A 25233-nucleotide genomic window follows, 5' to 3' on the forward strand; every position below is an offset into this window, starting at 1 on the left:
TACATGCTTTTACTGAAAAAAAAATATTACACTATGTGCTCCCTCCTAATAGTTCTCAGAGCACCCCCATTAGCCTCCCCATTTCCCTCCTTCATCCACACATGCCCCCTACAAATCTGTGGTGTGCCAGGTTCTGTGATCTCCCAGGTGAATAAATTGAGAGCCAAACCCCTTGGAGCTCAAACACTAACGGGAAAAACAGTATTTAGACAAGGAATTACATCTTCCAGTGAAAGCTCAGTCCCCAAACTTCTCTAAGGCCTATGTTTGCAATAGCTTCACAAGGATTTTTATCAGACCTTTTTCTTTCAGCCACAGGAGAACTTGTTTCATTTTGTTGACGGTTGTGATTTTTGTTCTCTCTCATTTCTGCAGTATCTTTGTTTTTCAGCCGTGGAACTGACATCATTCCCCAGCTAGTTTTCAAAGGACCTTCCTCCGTGTGGTTTTTATTATTATAGAACCAATAGGAACAGATATCAAGTTCAATCCACATGTGCCTTTTATCTTCTTGTTAGCCCTGTTGGACTAGATGTTTGCCTCTGAGATCTCTGGGATTCTGTTTTCTGGGGGTTGTTTTTTCTAGTCTGCACATAGAATCTGCATAAGATGTCCTCCAACAACTTCCCTGGCTTTATCAGACCTCTGATAGAATACCTCCACCAGCACACCCCTTGAAATCCAACACCAGTAGGATCTGTCTGAACCCCTATAAGATAGGGATTCAGAAATTGGGTAAATTACAGCTTTATACCAAGATTGATTAGTACTTTACCAAGTACTAATCAATTACACCCCCAAACTGTTTTATACCAATGGTGAGCTTCCATGCATGCCTGGCCTCTAGCTTCAAACATCAGATGTAAGTAAGAGAGGAAAGGCTAATGACAATTCTGTGGTCATTATTGTAGCCCAAAGATCCACATGTTAATTATGGGAACCATTTCTTTGATTCGTTGTCTCAATTTAAACTGCTTTACTTTCCCTGGAGAACAGGTACTTCAAAAACACCATATTTTCTCAAAGTTTCTATTGCCAGCCTATGACTAGCAGGAATACCAGCTGGACATTCAGTCTTTTTCAACATCTTAGTCTCTTTAGCCAGATTTGATCTGTCTCTCCTGAGCTCAACCTTGCGTCATTCAGAAAAATAATCCAAATAGCTTTTGCCTCAAAGTGGTTCATTGAGAGATCCCTACCCACCCACCCCACAGAGAATGAGGTCTGCTCTGATTAGCATAGAATCCAGCCAGTTCTTTTTCTATGATCAAGGATGATTTTTTTTTCCCCACTTCTATCAGGAGGTTTAGAATCTACCAGCTGGAAACATTTTCTCTAAAAACAACAATGTTAAAGTCTACAGGGGTGGAGGTTACAAAGCAACACTTCCTCAGAAAAGCTTACGTTATATCAGACCTTGATTTAGTATGTGTTCTGTTCTAGAGAGGACAAAAGCTTTAGCGGAAAAGCAACCTTAACATGATGGGGGAAGCTGGAAGCCCATCACCCCAGGAGGAAGGAAACATAACAATCTCAGAAGTTCTTTACCTTGCTTCATAACCAGAGTAATGATCAGTTATTCTATGATTCAGATCATAAAGGAGAACTGGACTTTTCCTGGGTAGAAAAAAGAAAATTTACATATAATTTCATATGTGTATATTATTTTAAATTTATTTTGTAACAGCTAGTCCCACAATAAACCACACCTTCCCTTATTCATGCTTTTATGAGATCCTCCCTGCTTAAATCTAGATTGAGATTTTGATTTGCCTGAAATCTACAAGATATAATATAGAGGAGGCTGCATAGTCTCTCTGGTTGGGTCAGAAGAAATCTTAGTCTCTGTACTGTGTGGATCTCTGGTGTGCTAACTCTGGAGGATATAAGACTCATGCAACAAGACTGACTTGTGCATAAAGAAGTCACACTGGATGTCCAGCCTAGTTGAGTTTTCTGGGGCTAGCCCCAGGTTATATCTCCAACACAAGAGCAACCAAGCAGCAACTACCCAGAAAAGCTTATCCGACCTATATTATGAGAGACAATACATTGTTGTTTTTAGCCACTAAGATTAGGATGGAGGATGAGGTAGATGTGGTTACACGGAAAAAGGTAACAGCAAAAAGTGAGGGAGCCAACTCCCAGAGTTACATGGCATTAACCCTGAGTTATATAAGAACTTTTAGTTGAAACGGTCTTAACCAACAAAAAGGATATTTTGATTTAGGTAACTGAAAATTCTACTTGTAGAAAATTCAACCCATAACTAGATCTAAGCCCTCAAATAATGGAATACAGAATGGATCTCATGGCTTCACTTCTGCTCTTCAGTGGATTCTAATCTCCAGCCAGCTCTTCTTAGCTTGTGAGAGCAAAGTGGCCACCAACTGTACCATAATGTTTGATGCTTATCCTCTGGGAGACCCAGTGGAAATACAGCTTTTCTTTCTCAGCAATTTCAACATGCATCTGTGATGGGTGCGGATTGGCCTGGCTTGGGCCATAAGTCCACTCGCAGAGCCAGAGATGATACCAATACCTCTTTAAAAACACATGGGCTGAGTAAAGAAGGAGTGAATCTTCAAGAAAACTAGGATTTTTATATAAGCTAAGCTATAACTTCATTTTCAGTAACAGAAACAGTATAAATATCTTTAAAAACAAGTTCATTTTTCTCACACACATGAGTTCAAGGAAAGCAGCATCTCTCTTCTCTGAAAGCATCAGAGACTCAGAATTCATTTATCTTATTGCTTTGCCATAATTAAAATATAGGTCTAGTCTCTTGAAATAAAACAGCTGCTGCAGCTCCACACATCAGTCACATCACCTTAAGCTGGAAGGAGGATAAAGAAAAAGATGTGCTCCTTCTCTTTAAGGGAAAAACCCAAAAGTCACACATATAACTTCTGATCACATACAACTTACTGAGTTCACTAGGCCACATCTAGCTTCAAGATAGAGGAAATGTCATTTTTGATAGTCTTGTACCCTATTAAAATTTCTGTTACTGTGTAAGATTCTTTCTGGAAGACAACTAGCAATCACTAATATATGCAGTTACACATAGAAAAGGGAATGGGGCCAAATAGAAAAAAAAAAAAAAAAGAAACTTTCTAAATACCTTGCCTGAATTTTTATAAATAGGTTTTTTTTTTTTTTTTTTTTTTTTTTTTTTTTTTTTTTTTTTTTTACCAATATGGAAAGTTTCCCTTAAAAATTGCTACCAGAAGCTTTCTACTACTAATGACCCTCCATTTCTATAAAAAGAGTCTTCAGGGTGATTGTTTTCTTTTGTTGTTTTTGAAAATTTTTTTAAAATTAAAAATGTAAGAACAAACAGAAAATAAAACAGGTAAATTAGGATATTTTCATGATCCTATCACTAAAATTAGTAAACACTATCATGTTTTAATAGAGGCGACAGACCTTTTATCTTTTTCTTTCAGAAAATAATATTATGTTGGGAGACTGAAGTGGGAGGATTGCTTGTTATAAACCTGTTTGATATAAACCTGGGCAACACTGCAAGGCCCCATCTCAGAAACAAAACCAAAAAAAGAAAATAAAATATTACATATTCAATTGAAATCCTGTGTGACATTCTCTTCCCTTTCCAGGTAAATCCCACTTCTTGAATTTTGCATGCATCGATGCACATTATAATTTCTTTAACAATAACAGTAATGATAGCAAACCCAGTGCTTACCATGTGTAGGCACTGTTGTGAGAACTCTGCAAATATTAACTCATTTCATCTTCATAATAACCATCTTCATATTATTATCCCCATTTTAGAGATGAAATAGTCAAAGAATAGAGAAATTAAATATCTTTCCCAAGGTCACACAAGCAGAAGAAGTGGAGCCAGGTATTTGAATCCATGCATGCTGACTTTGAATGAAGTTCATGCTATTAAAAATCACTAATAGCAGAGCTGGGGTTGTGGTTCGATGGTAGAGTGCTTACTTAGCATGTGTAAGGCACTGGGTTCAATTCTCAGCACCACATATAAATAAACGAACAAAATAAAGGTCTATCAACATCTAAAAAAGAAAAAAATCACTAATAGCAAACTGCCACTCTGTGATAGTAAGAATAGGTTAATTAAAAAAATAATATTCAGTCTATGTTAAATATCTCAAGACACATGTACTAATGAAAAACTTTCCTCAAAGTGAATAAAAAAAATATATTTCCATTGTCCAAAAATAATCAGCCATGGGGTCTGGAAAAATGTCACAGCTAAATAATAGACACTCTAGCTAAGTTATCAAAACGGTGTGACCAAACCAAGGCAATTGACTGTTCTCAACCAAATCAAAAGTACTGAATGCTTATTGAACAGCACTTGCACAATGAAAAGTCCTCTTCTGCACTCTTCTACTACACCAACAAGTAAATAACAGCATCATTCGGCTGATAATTATGTTGTATTTATATTTTAATGTGAGCATAATTAATAAATATTTATTAACAATGTAAACTCTGCCCTTCGATTTAGTGGAGGGATTCCAAGAAATAAGAAAAAAGCCAACAGAATAAGAAAGGTACCATGAAAAGATGCTTAATACAAAGAAAAACTTCTCAAGGTAGAACTCTGTAAAGCAACTTTTCCCATAGTTATCTTTTGAGAAGTATTACAAAATTTTATGTGAAGAACAAGAAGGAAGTGCTTCTTGCTTAAATAAGTTTGAGAAATCTTGGGGCAAACACAGGATAAAACATTTTCTTATTTCACAGAAAATGACAGTTTGAAATGTGGAAAATTTAAGAAGATTCAGATACCAATTGGCCCCTCTACTCTTGCCCAAGAAGAGGATCTAGTAATTTTGAATTCAGAAGCATGGTGAGTCAGTAATCCCACATCTAAGAGTCCATTGACAGATGAGTGGATAAAGAAAATGTCACATACACACATACAGGCACACATACATACTTTATTATCTGGCTTTACAAAGAAAGAAAATTCTGCCATTTGTGACAACATGAAAGAAAACTTGAGGATGTTATGGTAAGTGAAATAAACCAGATATAGAAAGACAAATACGACATGATCTTATGGTAGAATGGTGGTTGGGGAATGGAGGAAAGGGGGAGATACTGGTCAAAGGATACAAATTTTCGGCATAATATGAATAAATTCTAAAGACCTCTCTACAGCATAGTGGTTAAAGATAATAATGCATTCTTGAAATTGCTAAGAGAGATCTCACATGTTCTCACTATTGAAAAACAGCAACAAAAGCATGGTCAATAATTTCATAATGTACACAATATTAAAACATTACATTGTATACCATAAATATATACAATTTTTACTTGTCAATTGTACCCCAATAAAGCTACTGGAAAAGTAAAAGCTCTGTTGGTAATGAGAGAAATGTTATGTAGGTTTTAAATTAAAAGCTGGAGACTCCAATATAGAAGTTAGGTAACAAACTGATCTAACTAAATAATATCTAAATTATTACTACCAAAAAAGTATGGCACATAGTACTGACAATGCAAGGTATCTCCCTGCTGCAAACACACACAAATATCTAACTAAATAAATTATTAATCCCATGAATAAATTTGGAAGATAATTTTTCTACATTATTCTTTTAAAATCTTTATAAAGTCCCCAGAGGTTTTGAAAAAGTTATGCTTACAAAGTGGAAGAAATTAAAAATCAATTATCAGCCTGATTTTCTATCTACTCCCTGTCCCCAAACTGATCTTGCTTCTGCAGTATAAAATAGAACTTCAACTATAAATGCCAATTTGTTCAACCCAGAAGCACTTATCAATTAAAGGACATTAAGATGCAAGGATGAATAAGCAAGGTGGAGCCCTGAAAAAGAATGGAAATTGTATAACGAAATTGTAGCCTATATGCATGCTCCTATCACGAAGCTCCCTTTGCTAACTTTGGGACTCAAGAGTTATTTGTAAAAGTCCATGATAATCCTCTCTACTAAGGGCACTTACAAAAATTCAAGTGCTTTGGCAACTTATGCCTGCATATATTATTAAATAATACTATTTTGCATAGAAATAGGATTTCTTCACAGATTTATAAACAATCCCTTGGTCTCTTAAGAAGACATGTACTAGAATAAAGCAATATCGCATTAAAATTTATTTGGTAAACCAACTAAATTAGGTGGCCTGACATGCTTTACTATGCCAAATTTGGTATGCTAGTAGCTTCTCTGGAGAACGAAATTATTTTTTCATGGATGTACTGAAATATCTTTGATCCTATTTCCTGTTTCTCCTCCTATTGTGCTTTTATTCCTGGTGCCCTTTCTCAATCCATCCAGGGATATCTCAATTACAGAATTTGTGGTTTGAAAATATTCCTAATAAAACATGTGTTTGACGATCCTTATTTTACAGATTAAGAAATTAAGCTGAACAAAAGGAAGGTTAAGGGTTTGTCCAAATTTTCCAGTGCCAATTAGAGTTGGGGAAAGACTGGAAAGCAAGTCACTTCAGGTGAGTCAATACTAAGATGCACGGGGATGTCAACAGTACTGGGATGAAGTGGCTAAGATGTTATTTGTGTTTTATGCTAAGATTTTTATGTTCAAGCATTTGAGAGGAGGTTCATGAACAAAGGCTAGATAGCCTGGTAGCAAAATAAACAATTCCTGGATCTTAATTTATTCAGAATGATGAAATGCAACACATAAGGATCTATATTTTTGGAAGGAAAATTCATATTACTGACTCCTTCTCCTCCTTCAAGTCACAGACAAATGGCACACCTTCAGAGAACCCTTCTTTGGTCATGATACTAAGATAACCCCCCATGGCTCTACCTCTAATTATCCTCTTTATTTCTTTCATACTACATATTTCATCCAGAACATTTATTTATTTACTTGGTTATTTTCTTTCTTCTTTATCAGCCCCCATTGGAACAAACAATTCTTTTATCTTTTTCACCATTGCCTGGTACCCAATGTAATATTTGGCACAGAGAAGACACTCTATACCTGAATGGGTGAAGCCACATCTAGAAAGCAAGTAGGAGAGAAGAGGGCAAGACAGCTACAGAACATTCCACCATTTGTGTAGGAGAGTGATAAGACAATCGAGCAGGGATTCTTGACACAGAGCAAATACCTAATGGAATGTGAACAGCTGAGAAAAGGTTAGACAACAAGGAGCTGCACCAGAGGAGGATCAGACACATGCAGAGTGAAGGAGGAGGCATTTGGAGCCTCTTGTTGGAGGCTGTATGCTGAGCTCTTCCTGAGTCAGCTGAGTGGGAGTTGCCTATGGAGGTGTTACACAGCTTGATCTTTGCTTAGGCTGAGAATAAAAATGCTCTGTCCCCAGCAACACACACACACACACACACACACACACACACACCCCAAAGAAAAAAGAAAAATGTCTCAAATACCAAAATCTTTTCTTAAATCCTGATGTTGCCACAACCCAGGCCTTATCATTCACAACCCCTCAGCCCTGACACTACAAGAAGCCATTACAACCAGAAGAAGTCTGGATGGTCACAATGCATCCCAGCCATATTATGGCTTCTCCACAGTGCCTCCTCTTTAGTAACTGGAATAACCAGCTGGCGGTAACATTCAATTAGAAAAGGTATCTAGAAAGATCCCAAGAGGCAGTGTGCCAGAATCTGGGAAAGAGAAATTTTAGGCCACCAGGGAAGAAATTCATATACACTTTTCCCAAAAAGAATTTCAGGTTTTAAAAACTTCCCTAGGGAAGAAAGTATGTTTGTTCTGGTAGTGTTCTGCACCCTTCCTACCCAGCAGACTAAAGGCTCTGCATGTGTTCCCCAGACACAAGCCTCAGTTTCGTCAGTATCCAAACCACAGAGCCAGGATACTTCGGTTTTACCCAACTCTAACTGCATGCATTTCCCAAGCCAGCTCTCCAAAAGGATAAACTAAACCTGTGGTGGAGTACGAGGCAACAATTTGTAAATAGCTGAGGGTGAGTGAGACTCTGGAGTTGCTGCAAACATGTAAATAATCAGATGCTGTGTGATGTGTAGGGAGAGCCACAGCACTATAACCAGATGGAAAGAGTGAGCTTGGGATCAAGACCAACTTTGGAACACAAAATTACGTAGTTACTGGAGACATGGCTTCCATGCCTGTTCTGGGAATTGCACAAACATATCCCACACATCCTGCGAAACAGTCCCTGCTTCTTTTACTAACAGATACCAAAGAATTGGCCAATATTCAACTTAATGGAATAATTTTCTCCATTAGGAGAACCCATCCTGCTTCCAGATTCTTTATTAATTGAATTTCTTTTTTCTGTGGGTTTATCCTGGAAAGAGGTTTTGATGGAAATCTATTGCACTTTTTATAGGAACTTTCTATAATAAATAGTCCTCCAGTCTTCCCGTCCTCAATTTATCTATCCTATGTGAACTGCCAGGCTCCGCTCTACCCTCTAACACTAGTCACAACTGCCTGATCCAAACTGAGTCAAAGTTGTTGGCCCATCTGGCCCTGAGACCCAGTCAAACTCATTTTCTTGGGTTCTATAGATACCACAATTTTGGCTTTAATTAGCTCCAGGTGAGTTTCTATCCCATGCAATGTAGAATTCTAATCAGCACAGGAGAGAAGGGGAGGAAAGAATTAACATAACTTCCAAATAGCTATCTATAATCAATGAGTAAAGATTTCTAGAAAAAAAATGATGATTTTGTCCCTTAGGAGACATTTGACAATACCTGAAAACATTTATTTTCATAGTGTGGAAGAAGGGTGCTACTGGCTTGTGCTTGCTGCTGAGTATCTTTCACTGTGAAGGACAACCTCCACAATGAAGAATTATCCAAAAATGTCAATGAACCAGTACTGAGAAATCATGTGCATAAAAAGGCCATTCATTTTAAAAATTATTCAAGCAAAATTTATGAAGAATTTGTAATATATTATGCATTAAGTTAATAACCAGGTAGGATGGGCAAATATGACTTAGTCATTGACCTTGAGTAGTTCATAGTCTGTAGGAAAGACAAACTGATCAGCAATAACAGTACAGCAAGACAACTGTGCAGTACTGGAGGCATAGGTAATGATTATTGCAGCTCAGTGAAAGGGTCTCTGATGCTTAATGGGGAGATCAAGACTTGAAATGAAACCATCATTTGACCCAGCTATCCCACTCCATACCCAAAGGACTTAAAATCAGCATACTACAGTAGCGGAGCCACATCAATGTTTATAGCAGCTCAATTCACAATAGCTAAACTGCAGAAGCAACCTAGATGCCCTTTAAGAGATAAATGGATAAAGAAACTGTAGTATATATACACAATGGAATGTTACTCAGCATTAAAAGAGAATAAAATTATGGCATTTGCAGGTAAATGGATGGAGTTGGAGAATATCATGCTAAGCAAAGTAAGCCAATCCCCCCCAAAAAAAGCCAGATATTCTCTTTGATATATGGATACTGATCCATTATAGGGGGCGCAGGGAGGAATGAAAGAACTTTGATTGGGCAAAGGGGAGGGTGGGATGGGTAGGGTGCATGTGGGCAAGAAAGATAGTGGAATGAGATGGACATGTATGACTGCACATACAGGTACATAGATGACTGCACATACAGTGCAACGCTACATCGTGTACAACCAGAGAAATGAAAAGTTGTGCTGCAATTGTGTACAATGAATCAAAATGCATTCTGCTGTTACATATACCTAATTTTAATTATTAATTTTAAAAAAGAAAGCTTACTGAAGGAGATGACAACTGAACTGAGTTTCATAATGTATGCAAGCTTGACTAAGAACAGGGGAAAGTTTTCAGTAGTTGCTTAAACATGAATTTATCTATTATTTAACATTTCCTCATTCAATAAATAGTTACTAACAAAGGAAATACAGTAGAATGGTTAAGAGTAAAAACTACATAGGGCTGAGTTGTGGCTCAGTGGTAGAGCACTTGCCTTGCACACGTGAGGCACTGGGTTTGATCCTCAGCACTGCATAAAAAAAAATAAAAAAGTAAAACAAAGGTATTGTGTCCATGTTCAACTAAAAAAAAAATTAAAAAGAGTATAGACTATAGAACTAACTTCATTTGGATTCTAATATCAGTTCTGCTACGTTTCAGTTGTGTGAACTTAAGCAAGTTATTTAACCTCCCTGGGACTTTATTTACTCGTCTTTAAAAATAGGAACAACAACAGAACCCTTCCCCTGGGATTGCTGTTCAGAATAAACAAATGAATGTGTGCAAAGTGCACTTTAGAAGTAATTACTATTATTATCCTTGCTATTGTTCTGTGCCAGATACTGGCTAGATTCTAGAGATGCAAAGGGGAGTAACACAGACATAATCTCTGTTCTTCTAATGCAGAGTTTACTGGGAGATAGGTAGAGACAGCAAAGGGACAGGTGAGGAGTATTATCAAATTACACAGGAAGGATCACTGTACAGATGCTCCTCCTCTTGCAATGAGGTTACTTCCCTGTAAACCCATCATAAATTGAAAATATTGCTAAGTCAAAAATGCATTTACTATACCTAGCCCACCAAAAATAATTGCTTAGCCTGGACTACCTGAAACATGCTCAGAACACTTACAATAGCGTATAGTTGGGCAAAATCACCTATGACAAAGCCTATTTTATAATAAAATGATAAATGTCTCATGTAACTTATTGAATACCTATGTTCAAAACAATGCTGACAACTCAGTACATTGCAGACTATCAGTTGTTTGCCTTGGTAATCACATGGCTCACCAGGAGCTGCAGTTCATTGCCACTGGCCAACAGAGCATTATACAGCATACTACTAGCTCAGAAAAAGATCAAGTTTCAAAATTCTAGGTAGGGTTTCTACTGAATACATATTGCTTTTGCACCATCTTGAAGTCTAAAAATTGTAAGTGGAACCACTGCAGGTCAAGGATTGTTTATATTAATAAACAGAAGCTAGAGTAAGTCAAGTTATCAAGTAATTTCAAAATCATAGTGGATAATCACACCAAATGGGCACTTGATATTTCTGCCAGATGGCTATAGCTCTGCTCCAAATCTCCTCAGTCTGCAACCCAAACTGACAGAACTTCCAACTACTTGAATTTTAGTGGTTACCTTGAGAGAGAATTGCATATTGGCTTTCAAAGTCTCCTGCCTAGATGTGTCACACAATGCCTCAGCATATATTTCACTGGTGAGAGCAAGTTATATGACCACAGTATACGTTAAGGTGGTAAAAGGTGGACTTCAACCATATGTCCAAGGGAGGAGAATGGGATTTTTTTTTAATTCACATGAATTTAATGAAAAGAATCAGAATTTTTACAACATAATAAATACCAATATTTACCTGGTTTTGGACCAGATGGCGATGACATACAAGGCAAGAACTGGTAGAACATAGACACCAAAACCACCATCTTTGATGCAGTCACTTAGGCACTGGAAAAGTATGAGTACCATCCCATATCTGGATGTACATAAAATAACTAAAGAGTTAAACAGGGGAGTCTCTCCATCAACTTTAGGCATTCAAGTTCTTGGCATATAAATTCCCACATATTCTATCTTATTTTCATTAACTTAAGAATAGTGGCTTCAGACAACTTTAAAACTTGAGTTCCTTCTGAACTCCCCAAAGTGTTTCTGTACTTTTTTCAAATAGGGCTCTTTAAGGGTCAGCTTTATTTTTATGCATTATAAGACTTTCTCCCACTATACAAGGAACACTGAGGAATATTTCTTTATCTATTCCATATTGATCCTTAATTATTGTGAAAAGTGGGTGAATTCTTCTGAGATTCTTCAAAATACATTCCATTATATCAACTAAAGATAGGTGCATGAAGTAATCACCTTTCATTCTAATAGTCTCACAGGCACTGGGAGTTACTTCTTTGGGAACATTTTCCATGGCTCAGGATCTTTATAAGTTCCTATAAGCAAGTTTTAGCCTTGCTGATGTTTATCTAAGGGTTCTAACTCCACTTCATACAGGAACAGGTGGGTTTCCATGCTAAGGGCCGACCCATGACAGCATACAGAACAGATACTAAGCTTTTGCCCAACCAAGAAACAAACAAGCAGTATCCAGATTAGTCATTTATAATTACCAGGTCTGGGTGAAATGCATCTAACTTCCAGGTGACCTAATTTAAGATACCTACTCAATTGAAAACAACAATCAATGTGCAATATGGTCTGTATTGAAAAATATTGCAAATCATTAAAGATGGCCACATTTCACTGAACTGAACTCCCACAGCCCAGCTCAGTACTGGGCACTCAAGACGGTGGAAGAGAACTGAAGACAGCCATCATGGGAAAAATCTTCGAGGCACCAAGAATCAAGCAGTCCCTGGTTAGGGCATGTTCCTTCTTTTCCTGGTGCACTCCTGCTGCAATAATCACCAGGCTGGAGTTTGCAATGACAAAATCATCTTTACTGCAAACAACACTTAGCATTTACATGAAAGAGCTGCCATGTTGAAGATCCATTGTCTCCCACTTCAGTTAATCTTCATTAACATCCACAAGGGCAAGTTCATCACTCAAGCCTTTTAATAAGATGCAGAAAGCACAGGCTATGCCCACTGAGACGGTTCCTATAATGGAGACCTTACTGTGATAAAAGAGCTATTCTGATATTAAATTATCAAGTTCTTGCTTCACAGTTGCCATCTCACACAAGAGCATGAAGAGCCAACACTGCTGAACTCCACCTAGGCTGTCACAGAGCACCAGCGCCCAGAAATTGCTCCCTCCCTGCTCACCCTTTGACTATCCCACAGAACTCCTGCAGCCCAGCTCAGTACTGGGCACCCAAGACAGTCGAAGAGAACTGAAAAGAGACATCATGGGAAAGATTTTCGAGGCACCAAGAACCAAGCAGTCACTGGTTAGACAACACAGCGCAGGCGCAGTTGCTGTCCCCACCTCACCTTACCCTGCTGCCGCAGCTGTGCAAGCCTCTTTACCAAGCCCTCGGGTCTGCTCAGACTAATGCTTGGAAATGGACTTCTCCAGCAAGTAAATCCTGGGACCAGAAGTTAACGTGTATAACAGGCCAACACAGATCTTCGGAATTATTACTTTTCTATGCTTGGTATTATGCCAAGTAAGAATGCTTCTATCAACTCCAGATGAAACTAAGACTGAATCTTGAGCCTTAGTATGCATGTACTCATCTCCTAATAACCTGCTGTGCCATTTGCCAGCATTGTGAGAGAAACAAGCTGTTTTGCCCGAGTGTTCACTGAAGGACCTTTTATTTAGGAAAGACTCCACTGCCTTTATTACAGTCCTCGCCACAGACCCATACCTGGGGAAGTCCGCACGAGCTCCAGGACAGGGGAAAGGACCACCAGTGTGTTACTCTTAACACTGACTCCCCAGAAGAGAATGCCATTCTTTCTCATGCCAAAGGAAAGCCTATGATGGAACCCCTACTTAAAACAACTTCACAAGTGGAAAGATGAGCATTAACCCTACTGTGAGCTACTGAAGTTTTCCATACTGTAAAGCTGATCACATGAGCTCCACACCAGGCATAAAGTGAGCTCAAGCCCAGAGTTCTCAAGACAAGGAAAACCTCCGATGAGGGCATGTGTGGCCATACTTCCCTTACTAAACCATTCACAGCACTCCCACCCCATGATTATGTTGTAACAAATTGGCTTGCATTCTAGCTACAGGCATCCAACTAAGGAAAATTCCATCTTTAACCCAGAAAGCTCCCTATCTGTGGACCCCCGAGCCTCCACTGGAGAGGGGGGCTTACTAGGCCCAAAGACTGTTTCCATGTTTAAGTCTGAGAACATTTGTGAATGACCCTGATGATGGTCATAGCTACCTAACCTAGCATTACAGGGCCAAATGGACTTCTTTTAGAAAGTGTAGCCATCAACCTTATCTGCTGTTTCATTTTCAGCAGTTTCCATTATCCATAATCAACTATAGTATGAAAATGTGTCTTGAAAAGTTGCATTACTAAACAAGTTGTAAATTGTGCATTCTTCTCAGCAGCAGATGAAATCTCACACCATCCCACTTCACCCTACCAAGCACATGAATCAACCTTTTCCCCAGAGTGTCCACACTATACACACTATCTGCCTATTAGTCTATTAGTAGCCACTTCAGGTATCAGATCAACTCAGTATCAAAGTGCTTGTGTCAAATAACCATTTTGATCTAACAAAGGCCCTAAAATGCAAGAGTAATGATTCTGGCAATGGGATATGCCAAAGAGAAGCAGGAAAGTGTTTCCTTTAAGTAAAAAAAATGAAAGGGATCCATTTGGAAAGAAAAGAAATCATATCCAGAGGTTGTAAGTACAATAAGGACAAATCTATCCATGGAATTGTGAAGAAGGAAAAAGAAATGCATGCTACATTTGCTGTCACATCTCCAACTGCAAAAGTTACAGCCACGGTGTCTGATTAGTGGAAAAGGTGCTGAACTTGTGTTGAATATATATGAAAACACATAGTATGATATAGGATTTTGGTACTATCCATGTTTTTACCTCTTGGGAGTTTTGGAACATATTACTCACAGATAAGTAGGAATGAAAACTCACAATAAAACAGGAATTAGCCAGGAACAGGATGGGATGGGCGACGCCAGTCATAGTGTTCAGAAAACTAGTAAGGCAGAATCCAAAAGGGAGGTGGCAAGAAAAAATGCTGTTTGTTGGGCTAGATTGTTTAAGATCTAGCACATACATGTAGAATAAATTGAATAAAAGTTATCTTGAAACAATGATTATCATGAAAATTCTTGAGAATTAGATTTGCACGGTAGGAGATAGATATGTGAATGAATCAAAATGACTAGACAGGAAGTAAAAACACTGGTTAGAAGAATCTTGCAATATAGTATAAATCAGGAAAGAAACAGATGAGTGGTGAATAGAAATAAGCACTTATATTCAAAGCATCTGAGGCAAGGGGCAGAGGCAAATAGAATGTGTATCAGGTTTTAGTTGGCAACCAGTGGATGCTGGTTCCATTCACCAAATATGAAATGTAGACTATAGATCAAGTTTTGTGGAGGAAGGATCCTCCTATTATATATAGTTGTAATGTACCATAATACAAAAATAATAAGTTTGGAAGAGTAGGAGAGGCTTCTAAGTTATTCAAGTGGAAATGTCTCAAACTTATTTGTCTGAAGCTCAGAAGTGAGGTCTGAGCAAGAAAAACAGAAATGGGGTACATAGGATATAAAAGTTAATTAAAATATGGGGGTAATATTTATTAGGAAGAAGGTACATAACAAGAAGAGAAGGCATAGGACACCCTAAAGAATGTCAGCATTTAAATAACAAGAAGGGGAAGAGGATAATAGCAAGGAGACTGGGAAAGAAATGCCTAGAAGAACTCACACACTCACACGCGCGCGAAAGCAGTACCAAGAAAGTAAAAGGGAGATAATATTTTAGAGTGATCATTAGTTTTAATGCTACTAAAAATTCTGATAAGAAACCAGCAAATGGGCAATGCTGATAAGGGCAGTGTTTGTGTGATAGTAAAGGTGGAACACAGATCACAGTGGAAGAAAATGAGCAAGTAAGAGAAAAAGAGTAAATGTGGCCAGATTGGTTAGGAGGAAGGTTAAAGGGTATCTTCAGTGTATCAAGTCATAAAATTAAACCTGAGACATTGTTTTTGCTTTCAGGAACTTAGAATCCTACAGGAAGCATAGTCCATGCCTAGAAAGAATGACAACTAGGCAAAGAAACACCTGAGCTGGGAAGCATGGTGTTGGTAGGAAGTAGTTATCACTAATGATTTAATTGAAGTCTTTAGCAAAAGCCTCACAGAGGAAGTAGAACTTGATGTGGTCCCTGAAGGAGCAGCAAAACTGAAGGCATGAGGGAATTCCTGGAATGGAGAAGAATGGAGATAAAAGCATAGGTGTATGACATCATTTGAAAAATAGAAATAAGGGCAATTTTGCTGGAGTAGAAAGGCAGATTTAGAAAGGAATTTCATAGTTTTGAAATAGTACCCTGGGAAGATTTAGGGTTTCCCCAGAGATGACCACAAGTGAATTTTCTGGATCTGGGGATGGTCAATTATGCCCCATGGGTCAAATATAGTCTGCCAGCTATTTTTGTCAATCATGTTTTACAGGAATACAACCACACTCATTTATTTACATGCTGTCTGTGAATGCTTTCACACTACTATGGGAGAGTTGAGTAGTTCACAGAGACTCTGTGGACCATAGAGCCAAAGATATTTACTACGTGACACTTCCCTGGAAAAGTTTGCCACCTCTGCTCTCAATAGTGGAAGTCTTTTTGGTCATATGATTATTTTTATTTTTACCCTTATTAGTACAAACTTTTGTAAAATGCATTAGATGGTTTTATTCAGACAAATGATAGTATTACCTCAAATAAAGTTTTCTGTACCTTACTACAAATAAGTGATTATAGTACAGGAATGACAGCAGGAAAGTACCCTGGTGCCCATTCATATCTAGATTAACTGCCTCTCTTGTACTTTGACAGGGTGTTTAAGCAAAGCACCTAACTTCAGGAAGGAGGCCCTACAAAGATAATTTTTAGTGTCAAATGTGTCAAGATCCAGGTGTCCAGTGTGCAATAGCCTGAAGTAACGAGACTTCACAGAAGGTTAGTGGCCCCAGAGAGCCATCCCAACCATAACTAGTGTTGGCATAGAAGTAATCTTTGTGGTGTTAAATCCCTGAGATTTTGGTATTGCTTGTTACTATGGAATAACCCACCCCATCCTAACCAACACTGTGGCCTTATGGAGTATTTATCTGCATAAGAATGCTTTTCTCTATGCTACACAGTCCCAGACTCATGGTTTAGAGCTTTTCAGTTTTTGCAACTTTGTATTTTCTATTTCTTCAATATTTGGCTGTTATTTTAAGCAGTTACCAGTATGTCCTACACTCAACATGCATTGTAATTTACTGCTAATTTTCTGTAAGCTAAGAATAATCACAGGTACTTGTGATTATTATAAGCATTAAAATTATCTCTGACAAAAACCCTTAAGAATTTCTTGTGATAAAATGTTTTAGTAGCATGAATCCTATGACATCCATTTTGACCATTCTAAGGTCTTTTTTAAAGTTTATTTTATCTTTGCTCATGGTACTATAGATCAGAGAGGTTATTGGCCAATAATTATTGGATGACATGTATGGATTCCCATATGTTTAATAAAACTGCATGGGTTGTTCTAGAAAAAGATTCAGACTTATTTTTAGGTACGTCAGATAGGTAAATGAATGGATGGATGGATAGATAATATATAGATATATGGATAATCCACACACCCTTGGTTCATTTTTACCCTACCTGTCAGATTTCCCAAAATAGACTTGGCATTCGCCACTAACAACATCCAAGTTACAGGGTTCATTATCATGTATTCATCTGAGGTAAAACTCTGCTATCTTCTTTGAGTCTTTGTCCTTCCCTCAACAGATAATGTGCCCTGAAGCTTTGTGGATTCTAAAATACATTCCAAAAACTTAAAAAATAAAACACATTCTAAAGTCTTAACTTCCTAGAAGATCCTTCACAATCGCCACCACCTTACTTGTGACATTTATCATTCCTTATCAGTATCTGTTCTCGTATATTTGAGTAATTACAACCAGATTTGATTGGGGGAATCTTAGGTTTTTGCCATTGGTTCAGCTTGATAGGCTTTTTGTCAAGGGACTTGGCTCTTTCCAAGCCAAGAGGTGTCCTAGTTGGAGCAATCAGATACGGGTTCATTAAACTTTGATGTTTAAGGAAAACCCTTGAACATGACTCACCTCATGAGTTTACCTGAAGAAACAACCAGCAGTTCCTGATGCCCTAGTTACTATCTTGAAATCTAGCTCGTCAGTATTTTTTGATTCCAGAAGTAGCAATATGTGCTTTCAATAAATTGTATGTGTACTTGCGTGTGTGTGTGTGTGTGTGTGTGTGTGTGTGTGTGTGTTTGGACTGAGTTATTCTATCAGTTTCTGTTGAGTGCAAGCAGAAAATTCTGATATATTACCTTCCAACTTCTTCCCTGGCTATTGCTCCTCACATCTTCTAGATCCAGACCTGAAAGATGACGAATGGTTTCTACAGCATGCCACAAACTTCCATTCTCCAATCATTTGTTCTCACTGTTCCCTATTCTGATCACACATTTTCTTCATTCATGGGAAATTCCAATTCATCTTTCAAATGTTTGATCAAATATGGAAGTATCTGTGCTTCAACTTCTCCAACACTAACATGGAAAATTAAACATCCTTGTCTTTATGTATTTTATGCATTTTATACATCTTTTCACAGCATGGTATCATGGCCATGACGCTTCCAGGAAAAGCTGTAATCTTCAAGAATACATAGGGAAAGTTCAACAAATTCAAGTCTTTGTTGAATTTAATTAACTGAATTACACCTAGAGATAATAATGATTTCTTTTTTCAAAAGAGGGGTCTCTCTCTCGTTTTTTGCTTATATTTTTTGAAATTCCCAATTCTTTATCTCTTTTCAAAATTGTATCATATTAACACCTTATAGAGTTAAAATTAATAGCTGGTAAGAAGTAGAAAGCAAAAATAGTTGCCCCACTTCTGTGGTTCTCTGCCTCTCCCTTTTCCACTGACACATCAGATTTCCATGCCATTTTTTCTTTCCTTCCAAGCTCCCTTGGTCTCTCTCTTTGCAAAAAATATGCAATGACCCATTATGCAATGAGCTACGTTGTATAACAGACAGGATTTCCCTCCTCTCCTGAGACCATGTGGAAGAAGAAACAAAATATGAGATCCTTAATAAGGCTGCTAATGTGAATGAAGGGCAAGGATGCAATCCCTTAGGAAATTCTGGAGATGGATACAGTTTGGTTCCTTGTGGTAAATTACTAGTAAATTATTCAATAAAAAGAAAACATGAAAATGAAAAATGCCAGGGTTCTTTTATACTTTCCTACAAAGATTGATCCAAAGTCCCATTTTGTAATTGTTCAAATAAATTAACTTTAATCAGAGAAGCAAAATGTTAATCAAAATGGGGAGGGGGAACAAATAGAAATGGCTTTCTCTTTATATTACTTAATGATGCCTACTCTATTTCATCTGCTGCCTTTCCTGACTGACAAGAAGGTTAATAAACATTTCTTTGGTATTATCTGTACTCATTTCTGAAGAAAAATAAAATGATCTTTCCACTTGTCCTCTTAACCTCTCCATCTTAACTTTCCCCTTTGCCTTTGAAGTGAATTCCAAATTCCAGACCTTAGTACACAAGGCCTTTAAGGATTCTATCTGGTATCAACTTACCTCCTCTTCCACCGTCTCTTTCTTTCCATTCCAAAAGCCTGCCTACTCTGAACCTTTCCAAGATATCCAAACACTTTTTGATCTTTATACTTTCAAGTATGCTGCACCCCCTTCGCTGAGAAGTCTGTTCCCTTTGTTTTCAAGGAAAGTTCACTCCATCCTTTTTTAACCCATTTCAAAGACTGAAGTGGGAGCATATATCAAAAATTACAGTTACCAACAGTAATAGGTTTACCAACACTTATTGTATGAATTAATAATAGACTATTCCCTTCTAAAATGAAGCCACAGAAGGTAGTTGCTGAGGAAGATATATACAACCAGTTAATTATGACACACAAGTGTTTTCTTTCTCCGTGGAATGCTAAAGGGAACCAGAACTTACATCTCAGAATGCAGATCATCCAGCCCCATAGATTGAGATATGATCTTAACTTTGAAAGTTCGCATTCTAGTGAGGGAGAAACCACCAACTGCTGTACATCACAAAACAATGGGGTAAAGTGTGCTTATTTAATTTTTTTATTATGAGAAAATAAATTTGCATTACTGAGTACCATTGAAAAATATTTCAATGATGCCTAAATAAAAGGGCTACACAGTGCCAGAGAGAATTTCATTGGTTTCACCATGCCAATTGGTAATCATGGTATCTGGCAATTAGAATCAACAGAAGCCACAGGAAATTTCTCTATGTATACATAAGGGCATAGAAATAGCTAATTCATAAAACCATTCTGGACACCAACAATAAATGACAAGGGATAAACACACTTTTCTCTCCAACTGGTTCTGTTTAGGGCAAGAAGAAGAAATGAGGTCAATAGTTTCACTCAAAAAGCTATTCTGGTTTCAGCCTTTCTAACATGAGCATAGATAGAAATAATTTGGGTTTTTTTTCCCAGCCCAAAATCCAACAGCTTTAAAGAACTTTTCACTTTAGGGATCTTTCAACCCACACAATTTGCCAAATCCTAAAATGGATCATAAGAGTTAACTTGATTCCAAAATGATGATAGGATAACAAATAAGAATTGCTACATGTTTTACTGACCCTGAAATTAAATGGCAATACAGCACTATGGAGAACCAGTAGGCTTTAGAGGGATGTAAGTTGCAGTCCTGGCTCTGTCTCTTTCTGACTCACTTTCTGTCCATGGGAATATGGATTAGATATGTAACTTTACTGGACATCAGTTCATCTACAACTGTAGAATTGGACTGAACAATCCTACTTCAGAGTTTCAAGGGACCAACACTGAACATATAGTTGCATATCAAGTACTATATATCCATTTTATAAAAGTATAAAAATTGCTTAATCAAAATTACTTATATAACTACCATCTTAGATAGATTAAACCAAAGTATACCTGTGGGGTGGTATTTATATTGTTCATGACATGAGGATATAAAGATACAGTAGAAGAAAAAGTTAAGGATGGAGAGGCAAGATAGAATACATGACAGAAAAAAAGCAGGTTGAGAATGAGAGGAGGAATATCCCAGTAGCATTGGGTCATGAAGGGCTAATAAACATGTTAGTTGGCCAAAAAATCCACAGAATTAGGATGAACATAAAGAGTATGTACAAGAGAAAATTTCTGAAGATTCCATTTTACCAATGGATATCCTTCCTTCCATCAACAAACCAAATGTCCTGCAACAACAGTGATATAAAGAAAAGAGAGAGATTTTTCCAGCCACATATGGCCACACAAATGAATGGTAAACCCCTCTGGATCTATATAAACTATGTTTTGTTTTCAGTAGTATCAAAGAAATGGCACAATCATCTTGTGGATAATAAAACACTAGTCTAAGATTTCTATGTGGTGACACATGTTTTTCTGCAGCAAGGCCCTTGTACCAGTTACATGAAGAGAACTCATCGTACCACGAGCTCTCCAACTGTTTTTACTTGAAAAAGATGTAGCAGTGTTGCTTTTCTCTGAGCAGTGGTAGAAGTACTCCAAGTTTGGGAGGAAAGGAAGAATGTGATCAAATCCTTCCTAAGCTACTTGGAAGCAACAAGATATTAGCGGAGTTTTGGGGGTATCTAAGTCCCTGTTGAATAAATTCAGTTAAGGTTGAGGTTAAATGACATCATTATGTAAATTGTATATCATGCTCCTTTGACTTCATACCTAAAAATATTCAATAAATGGTATCTGTGATTTTATGTCTAAGAAAAAAGAAATAATAAACAGGGCCATTTGTCCATTTCTGTATGTGATATTAGATGAAAGTTTCACAAGAATGAATGTCATCAGGCTTCTCAAAAATTAACAATCTGATACATAATTCTATACCAATTTCAGTGTGTGCCAATAACAACAAAGGATGTAATTTCTGCAAAGGCTACCAGATAATCTTGGACAGGAGTCTCACTGGCATTTTCTTGAAACTCACCTCATTTTCTCAAGGGAAATGCTCAGGTGTGATGCTGTGCTTCGGCTCATCAGGGTGAGGTCCTGCCAGTTGTGGGAAGCCTTGACAACAACATCACTCTGGAACTCCAGCATAATTGACATACAGATTCACAAAAACTGTCACCTGAAACTGACATCTTGGTTGAGTACAAATTCATATCATTCTAGCAGCCCACCTCACTTCACACTGTGTTTCAGTGATTGGGCATGACACTTGCCAATCTCTTAACAACTATGCAGCAATGCTTTGTCCTGGGTATGTACAATGAACTCCATATGTCTCCTCCATACAGTATCCGAGAAGGGCAAGGACAAAATGTGACAGGGCTGGTGAGGGCCTCCTGACCTTAACCTCAATAATGAGTATTACCATTATCTTCTTATGTGTTTAAAAGTATGTCCCATAGGAGATATCTATAACTATATATTCTTCAAAGAAAAGAATTAGATAAGAGTAAGGATGGAATCTATTTATTTGGGTTTTCTCTAAATACCCCCACTAAATGTCATTTGCATAATGGGCCTATGTCTCAGATATGTTTGCAGGAGTAATATTTTAGCTCTAGAAAGTCCCTATCAAAACACCATCCTGTTTTCTTCAAAGAAACTCAGGACTTGAGGACGGATGTGATTCATGACTCCTACATGCCTTTTTCCTATTGATCTGGACTATGTATCATTTTCTATCTGCTTTAATATTTGTGTTGATATCATTTAGGGAGAATTTATAATGTAAGGATACTTAATACATCTTTAAGTACCCAGTATTTGAACTTGATTTCCAGTGTAAGGCTACCATGATGATATCTATATCTTTAGCATCTTTCAGCGTGTATTGTGTACCATATGTGTCTCTCACTAAGGTAAAACTTACACAATATATAACAGTTTAGTTCAAAAAAGCATACACTAGAGATCAAGTCCAGTGGTAATCAGTTCAAGATGACTCAGGGTTTCTGCTAGCTCTCTTCTGATCAACAACATGTGTTTTATTTATTAGTGCACAGAATATCAGAAAATGATTTTCAGTGGTTAAAGTAATGGCTTATTAATGATTGGTGAAATTTGAAGTGGTTCAAAATATAAATTTGTTAAAAATACTTTAGAGATAATACCCACCCTTGCATGTAAGAATCTAGATTTCTATGAGGGTCATTGAAAGGACCCTAAGGATTAATTCCTGAACAACTATTATCCAGCTATTGATTTAAGGCACTTCTAATCATCTGTAGCCAACCAAGAGCACAGACCCTACTTCTGGAACAAGACCCATTTGCCCCTAGTGAATCTCTTCAGATGGGATATGACAAAGCATCACAAAGGAGAGAGATGGGATTTTATCAGGCTTACAGAGAAGGCTGTGCAAATTGTCTTTTGTTTCCTTGCTAATTAACATTTGTCTAACAAATTTTGTGTGCATGGCAGAATTTGATTTGCTCTTTATAACCTGATGGTGATGGTCTAGAAGATTAGCTAAATCTCAACCACTTCAAAATGTGTCTAGCAAAAACAACCTTTGAAACATGACATGCCTATAATCCCAGTGGTTTGGGAGGCTGAGGCAGAAGAATCCCCAGTTCAAAGTCAGCCTCAGCAATTGAGGGAGGCCCTAAGCAACTTAATGAGACCCTGTCTCAAAATAAAAAAAAATTAATAGGGCTGGGGATGCAGCTCAATTGTTAATTGCCCCCAAGTTCAATCCCTAGTACCAAAAACAAACAACAACAACAAAAAACTTTTAGTTGGGCAAGGCCAAATTGAGTTGTTAGACAAATTTTTAATATTTACCTTTTCAGCTCACCTCCCACATGTGAAGCTGAAAATACCTGATACTTGCTTTTGAACTAGGATTAACTGGTCAGAGTCAGACATCCTGGACTTTGAATCAACACAAAAGACACAAATAAAAGAATTGTGGAGGAAACGCTTACTGATGTTGGTGGCACCAGCAATAGCTACAAACAGTTTCTAGAACACTGGTAGACCATTACTGACGTCCCAAGTTCAGTGCCTCAGAAGATGGGACTGTAAACTGTGATATCTAGTTGTTAGGAGACTGTCACTATTTTTTCCAACTGGGTGAAGGGTAAGAATTTTTTTTCCTGGTTCTGGCTGCAAATAGCTGATCTTGATTTACCAATCTTCCCAGATAGTCTCTGTGTGTGCAATATCCTTTCAGCAAATTCCTTTTATGCCTAAATTATCCAGAGCCAGTTGTTTTTTCTTATAGTCTAGAATCTACAAGCTGACTAATACAGAAATTACTGCCAAGAAAAATTGTACTGATATCATTAGATGATCTGATATTTATTGCTGTGTAGAAAATCAACACAAACTTAGTGAGACAAGACATCATTCACTACACTTACAAATTCTGTGGGTCAAGAATTCAAATAGGGCATTGCAAAGGTAGCTTATCTCTGCTCCATAGTCCTGGGAAGACTCAAATGGAGGAATTCACTAAAGTCGATATAAGCTAGACTCTTTTGAAGGCTTCACCAGCATCTCTGGTGATTTGGTTGGAATGACTTGAAGCCTAGGATTCATTCAGACTGCATAAGCATCTTAAAAATACACATAGTGTGATACAAAAAGGAATATCCTGAAGGAAGCATTTACAAAGAAATCAATACAGAAGTTAAAGTGCTTCTTCTGACCTAGCATCAGAAACTACAGTCTCATGAAAGCCATTCAGTTTCATAAGAAGGGAAAGCCAACTCTACCTTGTGAGGGGAAAACAGCAAGGTCACATCTCAAAAGAGACATGTAGAATGTGACATATTCTCATGGCCATGTCTGAAAAATACCATATGCCACTTCTTGAAAATGGGTAAAATCTAGGACTGGTTCTGTGACCTGGACCAGGTAAAGTAAAAACTGCAGCTAAAATTATAGGATAAATCTTTATAGACATAGCACACAGTGACAAAATGGATAATTTATTGCTGTTGGTTGCATAAAATAAATTGTCCACTGAAAGAAAGTTTTAGGGGAACCAATTACTATAGTCACAGGAAAATATGAAGGGCATAAATAATGCAAGGGTGGTGTGACAGAGTGTTTAGGGACTGACACCATAAAATAATTTCCTCTGTATTGCTGTTTCAGGGAAAAAGCAAGGTGGTCCTCTTTGTTACTGAATTACATATAGTCAATTGAATACATTTCTTTGCCAGGACTCTTATATGAAACCAGGAATGGGTACATGCTGAATATTAAAATGAATATGTATGGACAGAGTCAGAGGACACAGTAGTACCTCAAATCTCCATCACCTACTACAGTGTTAATTCCTACCCAAATGCCTCTTCTTACATGTTAAACCAGTCTCTGCCTTGTTTTCACTGTAATGACAGCACCTGAGACAGTTGCCTTGTAAAGGGCAGGCACTATTCCTCACCTTCCTCCCCTACTTTCCTCCCTTATGATTTTCTAAACTTCAGAATCATGCGCCCATCATGCTCTAGTGAAGGAAATTACAAAATCAAACTAGGAGAA

The 25233-nt window shown here is 37.6% G+C and overlaps 1 pseudogene; it reads right to left on the bottom strand.

Annotated features, from left to right (window-relative positions):
- Positions 1–11654: 11654 nt before the first annotated feature.
- LOC113193709 (L-lactate dehydrogenase A-like 6B) lies at positions 11655–21828 on the bottom strand (annotated as a pseudogene).
- Positions 21829–25233: the final 3405 nt, after the last annotated feature.

Source organism: Urocitellus parryii, chromosome 4 (genome assembly GCF_045843805.1).
Source record: "Urocitellus parryii isolate mUroPar1 chromosome 4, mUroPar1.hap1, whole genome shotgun sequence".
Taxonomy (NCBI): domain Eukaryota; kingdom Metazoa; phylum Chordata; class Mammalia; order Rodentia; family Sciuridae; genus Urocitellus; species Urocitellus parryii.